We start from the raw sequence: 13,027 nt of genomic DNA, 5'->3' as shown, positions 1-13,027 counted from the left end.
TTTTTGTCATTTTTCTTAATAAGATTATAGATATCTGAAATATTATATTATATATTTTTATTTGCTGATCTTCTGATGCCCTCACTAGAAGCTGAGCTCCAAAGAGTAGCACGTGGTTTATCATGTCATCACAGCACCAATCCCTACAACAGGGCCCGGCATGTAGTAACACTCAAATAGTTGTTGAATCAATTGTGTGAAATTTTCAAAAACATAATTTCAAGTCCAATTCTCTGTTAAAATTCTTCCTTTCATTATTCAGTATACCTATGCATGTCTATCATGTTTGTGTAGATGTGCTTGTAACTTTTTCATTAGATAAAAAATCTGGTGAAGAAATGGACCATTAATCTACTGTGGTCTTCTCTGAGGACATAAAGTCTTCAGCAAATCGACTTTCATACCCCAAATATGTATGTGTATATAATTACATTTTATCATCAATAATAATAGTAGAATCAAGACTGCCTATACAACTATTAATAATTATGATTTTTTAATAGAGTCTCACACACAAATTTTCTGTCTTCAGTTCTTGCACATCTTTCAACTTCCAAATATAGTTGAAATGGAAGTGGAAACTTTAGAAAGTAAAGTAGAAATTTTGTAAGTAAAGAATATATCAATTGAAATAAAAAACTGCAACCAAGTGTTGGCCGAAATGTGGAGTAACTAGAACATTCCTATGGTTCTGCAAGGAGTGAGGGATTGGTACAACCACTTTGGAAAACTGCTTACCACTGTCTACTAAAATTGAACATATGCATATCCTAAGACTCAAAACTTCCATTTCTAGGTATATACTCAACAGAAATTCATACATCTATCCACCAAAAGACATGTAGAAAAGCATTTGCTAGAGCTGTGTTCAAGTTGTCAAAAAATTTTAAGTGGCTTGACTGTCTGTCAACAGCAGAATAGATAAATAAATTGTGGACTATCTTAATAATGAAATATATTAATTAGAATGAACAAAGTAAACAAACGACACTAAGTGCAATAACATGGCAAATATCACAAACACTGTGTCAGGCAAAACAGCCAAGTGCAAAAGCATTCATATAATGTAATTCCATTTATATATAGCTCAAAACAAATCTATCATGTTAGAAAAAAAGAGAGCGTTCCCCTCGAGGAGTAATGCTAGAATAGAACTTCTGGAGTGCTAACAATGTTCTCATTCTTTACCCATATGCTGGTTACATGAGTATATTCTGTCTTTGAAAAGTAGTACACATGGACACATGGAGGGGAACAACACACACTGGGGCCTGTGGGAGAGGGTTGGTTTGGGGAGAGAGAGCATCAGAAAGAATAGCTAATGGATGCTGGGCTTAATACCTATGTGATGGGTTGTTCTGTGCAGCAAATCACCATGACACGCATTTATCTATGTAACAAACCTGCACATCCTGCTCATGTACCTCAGAACTTTAAAGTTAAAAAAAAAAAAAGTAGCCAGGCATGGTGGTGGGTGCCTGTAGTCCCAGCTACTCAGGAGGCTGAGGTGGGAGGATTGTTTGAGCCCAGGAATTCTGGGCTGTAGTGCACTACACTGATTGTGTGGGTGTCTGCACTAAGTTCGGCATCAATATGGTGACCTCCTGGGAGTGGGAAACCACCAGGCTGCCTAAGGAGGGGTGAACTGGCCCAGGTCAGAAACAAAGCAGGTCAAAAATCCCATGCTGATCAGTAGTGAGATCGCGCCTGTGAATAGCCACTGCACTCCAGCCTGGGCAACAAAACGAGACTGAGTCTCTTAAAAAAAGGAATTAAAGAAGTCAGGGACAAGAATGGCTGAAGAGAGACAACTCCAGTGCACAAGAGATGAGAGAGAGAGAGAGAGAAAGAGAGAGAGAGAGAGAGAGAGAGAGGGATGCAGTGAGAGAGATGCAGAAAGCGAGACAGCTCCTAGCTCCAACCAAGGTACCAGGTTCATTTGAACACATCTGGTTGGACAGTGAGCAAAGCCCAGGCAGGGCATGCCAGGAGGAGAGGGGTGCTGCTTCATGCAGAAAGTGCATCTACCTGGTGAGTCAGGGGCTCCCCTCCGGCATCTTGGTCCAGGTATGGCACTTCCCCCAAAGCCTCAGCAGTCCACAGAACAGAGGATCTTTGCCAGTCAACCTCCGAGAATTACAAGTGCAGAGTTGAATAATAATCCAGGCTGGTGCCTCAGATTGTCACACAGATCTAAGCAAATGCATAAGCCCATAAGCAGGCCCAGAGAGCCTGTGGACCTAGCTATCACTCCTTCCCCCATGACCAACTGGAGAGACAGGGAGCTGAAAGCTGGAACACAGATGGTGCAGCTGGGTGGGCCCCTCCCCCACAACCAGAGAGAGAGGGAGCTGAAAGTGGGGAGACAGACAGTGCGGCTGGGCGGGTCCCTTCCCTCCCCTACAAACCCCAGCAGGCTGAAGCGCTAACACTAGTGGGTTTCACAGCCAGTGCCTCAATCTGAGCTGAACCCTGAATGATCCAGCTCTGTGGAGGAAAGGGGCAACCCGCCATTAAAGAGGTGGGCCTAGTCTTCATGTTTTAACAAAAAACACAGGAAGCCTACGTAGCAATGGGACGGTGTCCTTGACAACCCAGCAGCACCTTCAGGTCAGCAGAAGAAAGGCACCCACCATTAAAGTGGTGAGCTTAACCTCCCAGTGTAAATAAAAAGACACAGAAAGCCTACATAGCAACCTGACAGAGTCCCTGGATACCCAGCAGCACCTCGACTGGAAGACAAGTGACCTCATCAAGCAGCTCCCTGAGATCAGAGCTAGATAAAGCCATGAAGATGGGAAGAAACCAGTGCAAAAAGGATGAAACCATCAAATATAAGAACGCCTCTTCTCCTTTAAGGGAACACAACTCCTCACCAACATGGTAACAAAACATGACAGAGAATGAGTTCAACAAATTGACAGAGACAGGTTTCAGAAGGTGTGTAATAGCAAACTTCTCTGAGCTACACATTCTAACCCAATGCAAAGAAACTGAAAACCTTGAAAAAATGTTAGATGAAATGCTAACTGGAATAACTAGCTTAGAGAAGAACATAAACGACTTGATGGAACTGAAAAACGCAGCACAAGAACTTTGTGAAGCATACACAAGTTTCAATAGCTGAATTGATCAAGCAGAAGAAAGGATATCAGAGACTGAAGATCAACTCCATAAAATAAAAAGAGAAGGCAAGATTAGAGAAAAAAGAGGGAAAAGAAATGAACAAAGCCTCCAAGAAATATGGTATTATGTGAAAAGACCTAATCTATGTTTGATCAGTGTGCCTGAATGTGATGGAGAGAATGAATCCAAGCCAGAAAACACTTTTCGTGATATTATCCAGGGAACTTCCCCAGCCTAGCAAGGCAGGCCAACATACAAATCCAAGAAATACAGAGACCACCACAAAGATATTCCTCAAGAAGAGCAACCCCAAGGCACAAAATCATCAGATTCACCAGGGTTGAAATGAAGAAAAAAGTGCTAAGGGCAGACAGAAAGAAAGGTTGGGTCACTCACAAAAGGAAGTCCATCAGATTCACAGTGGATCTCTTAGCAGAAACCCTACAAGCCAGAAAAGAGTGAGGACCAGTATTCAACATCCTTAAAGAAAAGAACTTTCAACCCAGAATTTCATATCCAGCCAAACTAAGCTTCATAAGTGAAGGAGAGATAAAATGCTTTATGGACAAGCAATTACTGAGAGATTTCATCACCACCAAACCTGCCTTATAAGAGCTCCTGAAAGAAACCCTAAACCCGGAATGGAACAACAAGTACCAGCCACTGCAAAAGCATGCCAAATGGCAAAGACCAATAACACAATGAAGAAACTGAGTGAACTATTGGGCAAGAAACCCAGCCAGTAGCAAAATGGCAGGATCAAATTCACACATAACAATATTAACATTGAATGTAAATGGCCTAAATGCCCCAATCAAAAGACAGACTGGCAAACTGGATAAAAAGTCAAGACCCATCAGCGTGCTGTATTCAGGCAACCCATATCACATGCAAAGACAAACATAGACTGAAAATAAAGGGATGAAGAGATTTATCAAGCAAATGGAGAACAAAAAAAGCAGGGGACACAATCCTAGTCTCTGATAAAATGGACTTCAGACCAACAAAGATCAAAAGAGACAAAGAAGGACATTACATAATGGTAAAACGATCAATCTCACAAGAAGAGCTAACTATCCTAAATATATATGCACCTAACACAGGAGCACCCAGATACATAAAGCAAGTTCTTAATGGCCTAAAAGGAGATTTAAACTTCCACACAATAATAGTGGGAGACTTCAACACCCCACTATCAATATTAGACAGATCAATGAGACAGAAAATTAACAAGGACAGTCATGACTTGAATGCAGAGCTGGACCAAGCAGACCTGATAGACATCTACAGAACACTCCACCCCAAATCCATAAAATGTACATTCTTCTCAGAACCACATCACACTTACTCTAAAACTGACCACATAATTGGAAGCAAATCACTCCTCAGAAAATGCAAAAGAATGGAAATCATAAACCAACAGTCTACCAGACCACAGTGCAATCAAATTAGAACTCAGGATTAAGAAACTCACTCAAATCTGCACAACTATTTGGAAACTGAACAACTTGCTTCTGAGTGTCGACTGGATAAACAGTGAAATGAAGGCAGAAATAAAGATGTTATTCAAAACCAACAAGAGGGGTATGGATCCAAGATGGCCAATCAGGAGCAGCTCAGGATTGCAGCTCCCAGCAAAAGCGCAGAGGGTGAGTGGACGCCACATTTCCAGATGGATTTTTATTGCCCACAGTTCAGGAGATTCCCAGGCAGAGGAGCCCCATGGGTTGCTAGTGCAGCTGTTTTGGCCACCAGGCTGTTTTGGCTGGGACCCCGGTGTGGCGGATCTCCATACAAAATACATGGATCCAGGTGCAGTTTTAGCTGGCAATTGGAGCTCTGGGGAGACAGAGTTGCCCATTCAACTGATAAAAAAGCAGACTGAAACAGGGAGCCAGGCCAGGAGATTCCTGGGCAAAAAAGCACCATGAATCTCAGCGCAGCTGTTTCAGCCAGCACAGTGGGTCACCGCGCAGGAAATCACACAGATCCCGGCACCTTTTCAATAGGTGACTGGAACAGCTGGGAGACAGAGTCAACCATTCAATGAAAAACAAAAAATAAAGGGGGTCTGAGGCAGGGAGCCAGGTGATCAGGCTTGGCTGGTTCCAACCCCACAAAAAAAAAAAACAGCAATCTGAAATTGCTCTGGATTGAGAGATTCACAGCAAGCATAGCTGAACCTGGGATGGTCCAGCTCTGTGGGGGAGGGATGTCTGCCATTACTGAAGCAGTCCACCACTACAGAGGCAGTCCGCCATTGCTGAGGCTGCCCACCATTGCCGAGGCAGTCCACTATTACAGAGAGCCTGCAATTATAGATGTGGGCCGCCATTGCCGAGGCATTTCTTACTATACCAGTATAAACAAGACTGCAGGGAAGTTCACACAGCAGCTGGGCAGAGCCCACAGCAGCTCAGCAAAGCTTCTACAGGCAGACAGTGACTAGGCTGCCTCCTCGCTGGGCAGTGCAGGCTGAAAAAAGGCAGCAGCACAACAGAAACTCATAAATAAAGCCCTAACTCCCCAGGACACGAAAAAAAAAGAGGGGTTTATGAGTTCTGCTGCAGCAGACTTAAACATACCTGCCCAGCAGCTCTGAATGAACAATGGAACTCACAGCTCAGCACTTGAGCTCTTATAAAGGACAGACTGTCTCCTCAAGCAGCTCCTTGACCCTGTATATCCAAAGAGTCACCTCATTAAGGAGAGCTCAGACTGACATCTGGCAGGTATCCTTCTGAAAAAAAAGGTAGCAGAAGAAGAAACCCTTACTGTTCTGCAGCTGCTGCAGGTAATCCCCAGGCAAGCAGGGCCTGGAGTTGACCTCAGCAGTCCTGTAGTAGAGGAGTCTGACTGGTAGAAGAAAAAATAAGAAACAGAAAGAAATAATTTTATCATCAACCAAAAGAATGTCCCCTCAGAGACCCAATCTGAAAGTCAATGACTACAAAGATGACATGTGGATAAATCCACAAAGATGGGAAGAAACCAGCACAAAAAGGATGAAAACACCTGAAACCAGAACGCCTCTCCTCCTACAAGGGATCACAACCCCTCACCAGCAAGGGAACAAGGCTGGATGGAGAATGAGTGTGATGAATTGACAGAATCAGGCTTCAAAAGGTGGGTAATAAGAAACTCCTACAAGCTAAAAGAACATGTTCTAACCCAATGCAAAGAAACTAAGAACCTTGAAAAAAGATTTGATGAAATGCTAATGAGAATGGACAACTTAGAGAGGAATATAAGTGAATTGATGAAGCTGAAGAACACAACATGAGAACTTCACGAAGCATGCACAAGTTTCAACAGCCAAATTGACCAAGCAGAAGAAAGGATATCAGAGGTTGAAGATCAACTCAATGAAATAAAACGAGAAACCAAGATTAGAGAAAAAAGGGTAAAAAGGAATGAACAAAGTCTCCAAGAAATATGGGACTATGTAAAAAGACCTAATCTATGTTTAATAGGTGTACCTGAATGTGATGGAGAGGATGAACCCAAGCTGCAAAATACTCTTCAGGATATTATTCAGGAAAACTTCCCCAACCTAGCAAGGCAGGCCAATGTTCAAGTCCAGGAAATACAAAGAACACCAAAAAGATATTCCGCAAGAAGAGCAACCCCAAGGCACATAATCATCAGATTCATGAGGGTTGAAATAAAGGAGAAAAATGCTAAGGGCAGCCAGACAGAAAGGTGGGGTTACCCACTAATGGAAGCCCATCAGCCACACAGCAGGCTTCTCAGCAGAAACCCTGCAAGCCAGAAGAGAGTGGGGGCCAATATTCAACATCCTTAAAGAAAAGGACTTTCAACCCAGAATTTCATATCTAGCCAAACTAAGCTTCACAAGTGAAGGAAAAATAAAATCCTTTGTGAACAAGCAAGTACTCAGAGATTTCATCACCACCAGGCCTGCTTTACAAGAGCTCCTGAAAGAGGCACTAAACAGAGAAAGGAACAACCAGTACCAGCCACTCCAAAAACATACCAAATGGTAAACAGCATCAACACAATGAAGAAACTGCATCAACTAATGGGCAAAACAGCCAGCTAGCATCAAAATGGCAGTATCAAATTCACACATAACAATATTAACCCTAAATGTAAATGGGCTAAATGTCTCAGTCAAAAGACACAGACTAGCAAATTGAATAAAAAGCCAAACCCATTGGTGTGCTATATCCAGGAAACCCATCTTGCATGCAAGGATACACATAGGCTCAAAATAAAGGGATGGAGGAAGATTTACCAAGCAAATGGAGAGCAAAAAGAAGCAGGAGTTGCAATTCTTGTCTCTGATAAAATAGACTTTAATCAACAAAGATCAAAAGAGACAAAGAAGGACATTACATCATGGCAAAAGGATCAATGCAGCAAGAAGAGCTAACCATCCTAAATATATATGCACCTAATGGAGGAGCACCCAGATATATAAAGCAAGTTCTTAATGACTTACAAAGAGACTTAGACTCCCACACAATAATAGTGGGAGACTTTAACACCCTGTTGTCAATATTAGACAGATCAACCAGACAGAAAATTAACAAGGATATCCAGGACTTGAACTCAGACCTGGAACAAGCAAACCTGATAGACATTTACAGAACTCTCCACCCCAAATGCACAGAATATACATTTTTCTCAGCACCATATCACACCTACTCTAAAATTGACCACATAATTGGAAGTAAATCACTCCTCAGAAAATGCAAAAGAACTGAAATCATAACAAACAGTCTCTCGGACCACAGGCAATCAAGTTAGAACTCAGAATTCAGAAACTAATTCAGAACCGCACAGCTTCATGGAAACCAAACAAATGGGTCTTGAATGTTGACTGGATAAACAATGAAATGAAGGCAGAAATAAAGACGTTCATTGAACCCAACGAGGATGAAGACACAACATACCAGAATCCCTGGGACACATTTAAAGCAGTCTCTAGAGGAAAATATATAGCAATAAATGCCCACATGAGAAGCAAGGAAAGATCTAAAATCGACACCCTATCGTCAAAATGGAAAGAGCCAGAGGAGCAAGACCAAAAAATCTCAAAACCTAGCAGAAGACAAGAAATAACTAAAATATCAGAGCAGAACTGAAGGAGATAGAGACACGAAAACCCCTTCAAAAAATCAATGAATCCAGGAGCTGGTTTTTTGTAAAGATCAACAAAATAGACAGACCACTAGCCAGATTAATAAAAAAGAAAAGAGAATAATCAATCAGAGGCAATAAAAAATGATAAAGGGGACATCACCACAGATTGTACAGAAATACAAACCATTATCAGAGATTATTACAAACAACTCTATTCACATAAACTAGTAAACCTGGAAGAAATGGATAATTTTTTGGACACTTGCATCCTCCCAAGCCTAAACAAGGAAGAAGTCAAAACCCGGAATAGACCAATAATGAGGTCTGAAGTTGAGGCAGCAATTAAGAGCCTACCACCAAAAAAAGCCCACATCCAAATGGGTTCACAGCCGAATTCTACCAGACACACAAAGAGGAGCTGGTACCATTCCTTCTGAAACTATTCCAAACAATCCAAAAAGAGGGAATCCTTCCCAAATCATTTTATGAGACCAACATCATCCTGATACCAAAACCAGGCAGAAACTCAGCAAGAAAAGAAAACTTCAGGCCAATATCCATGATGAACATAGATGCAAAAATCTTCAGGAAAATATTGGCAAACCGATTACAACAGCACATCGAAAAGCTTATCCACCACAATCAAGTAGGCTTCATCCCAAGGATGCAAGGCTTGTTCAACATACGCAAGTCTATAAACGTAATTCACCACATAAATAGAGCCAAAGACAAAAACCACGTGATTATCTCAATTGATGCAGAGAAGGCCTTTGACAAAATTCAACAGCCCTTTATGCTAAAAACCCTCAATAAACTCAGTATTGATGAAATGTATCTCAAAATAATAAAAGCTATTTACAACAAACCAACAGCCAATATCATACTGAATGGGCAAAAACTAGAAGCACTCCCTTTGAAATCTGGCACTAGACAAGGATGCCCTCTCTCACCACTCCTATTTCAATATAGTACTGGAAGTTCTAGCCAGAGCAATCAGGCAAGAAAAAGAAATAAACGGTATTCAAATAGGAAAGGAGGAAGTCAGATTGTCTCTATTTGCAGACAACATGATTGTATAACTAGAAGACCCCATCATCTCAGCCCAAAAACTCCTGAAACTAATAAGCAACTTCAGCAAAGTATCAGGATATAAAATCAATGTGCAAAAATCACAGGCATTCCTATACACCAATAACAGACTTAAAGAAAGCCAAACCAAGAACGAACTGCCATTCACAATTGCTACAAAGAGAATAAAATACCTGGGAACACAACTAACAATGGATGTAAAGAACCTCTTCAAGGAGAACTAAAAACCACTGTTCAACGAAATAAGAGAGGACACAAAAGATGGAGAATCATTCCATGTTCATGGTTAGGAAGAATCAATATTGTGAAAATGGCCATACTGCCCAAAGTAATTTACAGATTCAATGCTATCCCCATCAAGCTACCCATGACCTTCTTCACAGAAGTGGAAAACACCACCTTAAACTTCATATGGAACCAAAAGAGAGCCCGCATAGCCAAGTCAATTCTAAGCAAAAGAAACAAAGCAGGAGGCACCACACCACCAAACTTCAAACTATACTACAAGGCTACAGTAATCAAAACAGCATGGCACTGGTACCAAAACAGAAATATAGACCAATGGAACAGAACAGACGCCTCAGAGACAACACAAAATATCTACAACCATCCGATCTTTGACAAACCTGACAAAAACAAGCAATGGGGAAAGGACTCCATGTTTAATAAATGGTGTTGGGAAAACTGCCTAGCCATGTGCAGAAAGCAAAAACTGGACCCCTTCCTGATACCTTACACTAAAATTAACTCCAGATGTATTAAAGACTTAAACATAAGACCTAACACCATAAAAACCCTAGAAGAAAACCTTGGCAAAACCATTCAGGACATAGGCATAGTAGGCAAGGACTTCAAGACCAAAACACTAAAAGCATTGGCAACAAAAGCCAAAATAGACAAATGGGACCTAATCGAACTTCACAGCTTCAGTACAGCAAAAGAAACAGTCATTAGAGTGAATTGGCAACCAACAGAATGGGAAAAAAATTTTTCCAATCTACCCATCTGACAAAGGGCTAATATCCAGAATCTACAAAGAACTAAGACAGATTTACAAGAAAAGAATGAACAAGCCCATTCAGAAGTTGGTGAAGGATATGAACAGACACTTTACAAAAGAAGACATACATGAGGCCAACAAACATGAAAAAATGCTCATCATCACTGGTCATTAGAGAAATGCAAATCAAAACTACATTGAGATACTATCTCATGCCAGTTAGAATGGTGATCATTAAAATATCTGGAGACAGCAGATGCTGGAGAGGATGTGGAGAAACAGGAACACTTTTCACTGTTGGTGGGAGTGTAAATTAGTTCAACCATTGTGGAAGACAGTGTGGCGATTCCTCAAGGACCTAGAAATAGAAATTCCATTTGACCCAGCAATCCCATTACTGGGTATATCTCCAAAGGATTATAAATCATTCTACTATAAGGACACATGCACACCAATGTTCATTGCAGCACTGTTTACAATAGCAAAGACCTGGAACCAACCCAAATGCCCATCGATGATAGACTGGACAGGGAAAATATGGCACATATACACCATGGAATATTATGCAGCCATCAAAAACAATGAGTTCGTGTCCTTTGTAGGGGCTTGGATGAACCTGGAAACCATTATTCTCAGCAAACTGACAGAAGAACAGAAAATCAAACACCACATGTTCTCACTCATAGGTGGGTGTTGAACAATGAGAACACATGGACACAGGGAGGGGAGCATCACACAGGGGGGAAACAGGGGAGGGACAGCGGGGGGTGGGGAGTTGGGGAGAGATGGCATGGGGAGAAATGCCAGATATAGGTGATGGGGAGGAAGGCAGCAAATCACACTGCCGTGTGTGTACCTATGCAACAATGTTGCATGTTCTTCACATGTACCCCAAAACCTAAAATGCAATTAAAAAAATGAAAAGAAAACCCTAAACGCTCAACCAAAAAACTCTTAGAACTGATAAACGAATTAAGTTGCAAGATACAAAATTAACGTATGAAAATTGATAGCATTTCTATATAATAACAAACTAGCAGAAACAGAAATCTTGAAAACAATCTCATTTTCAATAGCCACCAAATATTACCTAGGAAGAAATTTAATCAAGAAAATAAAATATCTCTATAAGCCAATCTATAAAACACTGGTGAAAGTAATGGAAGAGATTATAAAAGTGGAAAGACATTTAATGTTCATGGATTGGAAGAATTAATACTTTCAAAATGACCACACTACCAAAAGTCAATGCAATCCCTATCAAAATACCAAAGGCATTCTTCACAAAAACAGAAAAAATTTAAAATGTTATATGAAACCACAAAAGCTCCAAAAAGCCAAAGAAATTCTCAGGAAAAAACCAAAGCTGGAGGCATCACACTACCCTATTCCAAAATACACTACAAAGCCCTAACAACCAAAACAGCATGGTACTGGCATAAAAATAGATGCATAGACCAATGGAACAGAATAGAGAACTCAGAAATTAATCCATATGTCTACAGCCAATTGATTTTTTTTTTTTTTTTTTTTTTTTTTTTGAGATGGAGTTTCACTCGTTTCCCAGGCTGGAGTGCAATGACGTGATCTCGGCTCACTGCAACCTCTGCCTCCTCGGTTCAAGCAATTCTCCTACCTCAGCCTCCCAAGTAGCTGGGACTACAGGCTGTGCCACCATGCCCAGTTAATTTTTGTATTTTTAGTAGAGATGGGGTTTCACTATGCTGACCAGGATGGTCTCGATCTCTTGACCTAGTGATCCACCTGCTTTGTCCTCCCAAAGTGCTGGGATTATAGATGTGAGCCACCGTGCCCAGCTCAGCCAATAGATTTTTGACAATGGCACCAAAAACACTCTTCGGGGAAAGATCAGTGTCTTCAATAAGTGGTGCTGGGAAAACTGGATATCCATATACCAAATAATAAAACTAGACTCTCAACGCTAACCCTATACAAAAATCAACTCAAAATGTATCAAAGACATAAATGTAAAGACATGTAAACTATAAAACTAAATGTAAGACTTGAAAGTATAAAAATCCCTAAAAAAACATAGAGGAAACACTCTAGGACATTGTCCTGGGCAAAGATTTTATGGAGAAGACTTTAAAAGCACAAGCAACAAAAGAAAAATAGACAAATGACAACATATGAAACTAAAAATCCTCTGCACAGCAAAATAAAAACAATCAACAGAGTGAAGAGACAACCTATAGAATGGGAAAAAATACTTGTAAACTATTCATTTGAGAAGGGATTAATGTCCAGAATATCCAAGGAACTGAAACAACTCAGTAGCAGAAAAACAAATCATCTGATTTACAAATGGGCAAATGAGCTGAATAGATACCTCTCAAAAGAAGACATAGAAATGGGCAACAGAGAGATGAAAAAGTGCTCAGCATCACTAATCATCAGGGAAATTCAAGCCAAAACCACAATGACGTATCATGTCATCCCAGTTAGAATGGCTATTATAAAAAAGGCAAATATGCTTGTGAGGATGTGTAGAAAGGGGAACTCTTACACACTTTTGGTGGGAATGTAAATTAGTACAGCCATTATGGAAAACAGTATGGAGATTTCTCAAAAAACTAAAAATAAAACTTCTATATGTTCCAGCAATTGCACAGCTTGCTATATATTTAAAAGAAAGGATATCAGTGTATTGAAGGCTCTGACCCCACAGCAGCGTATGGGGTG

Source organism: Callithrix jacchus, chromosome 3 (genome assembly GCF_049354715.1).
Source record: "Callithrix jacchus isolate 240 chromosome 3, calJac240_pri, whole genome shotgun sequence".
Taxonomy (NCBI): domain Eukaryota; kingdom Metazoa; phylum Chordata; class Mammalia; order Primates; family Cebidae; genus Callithrix; species Callithrix jacchus.
The sequence above is the reverse complement of the archived record's forward strand: the minus strand, read 5'-3'. Positions refer to the sequence as shown.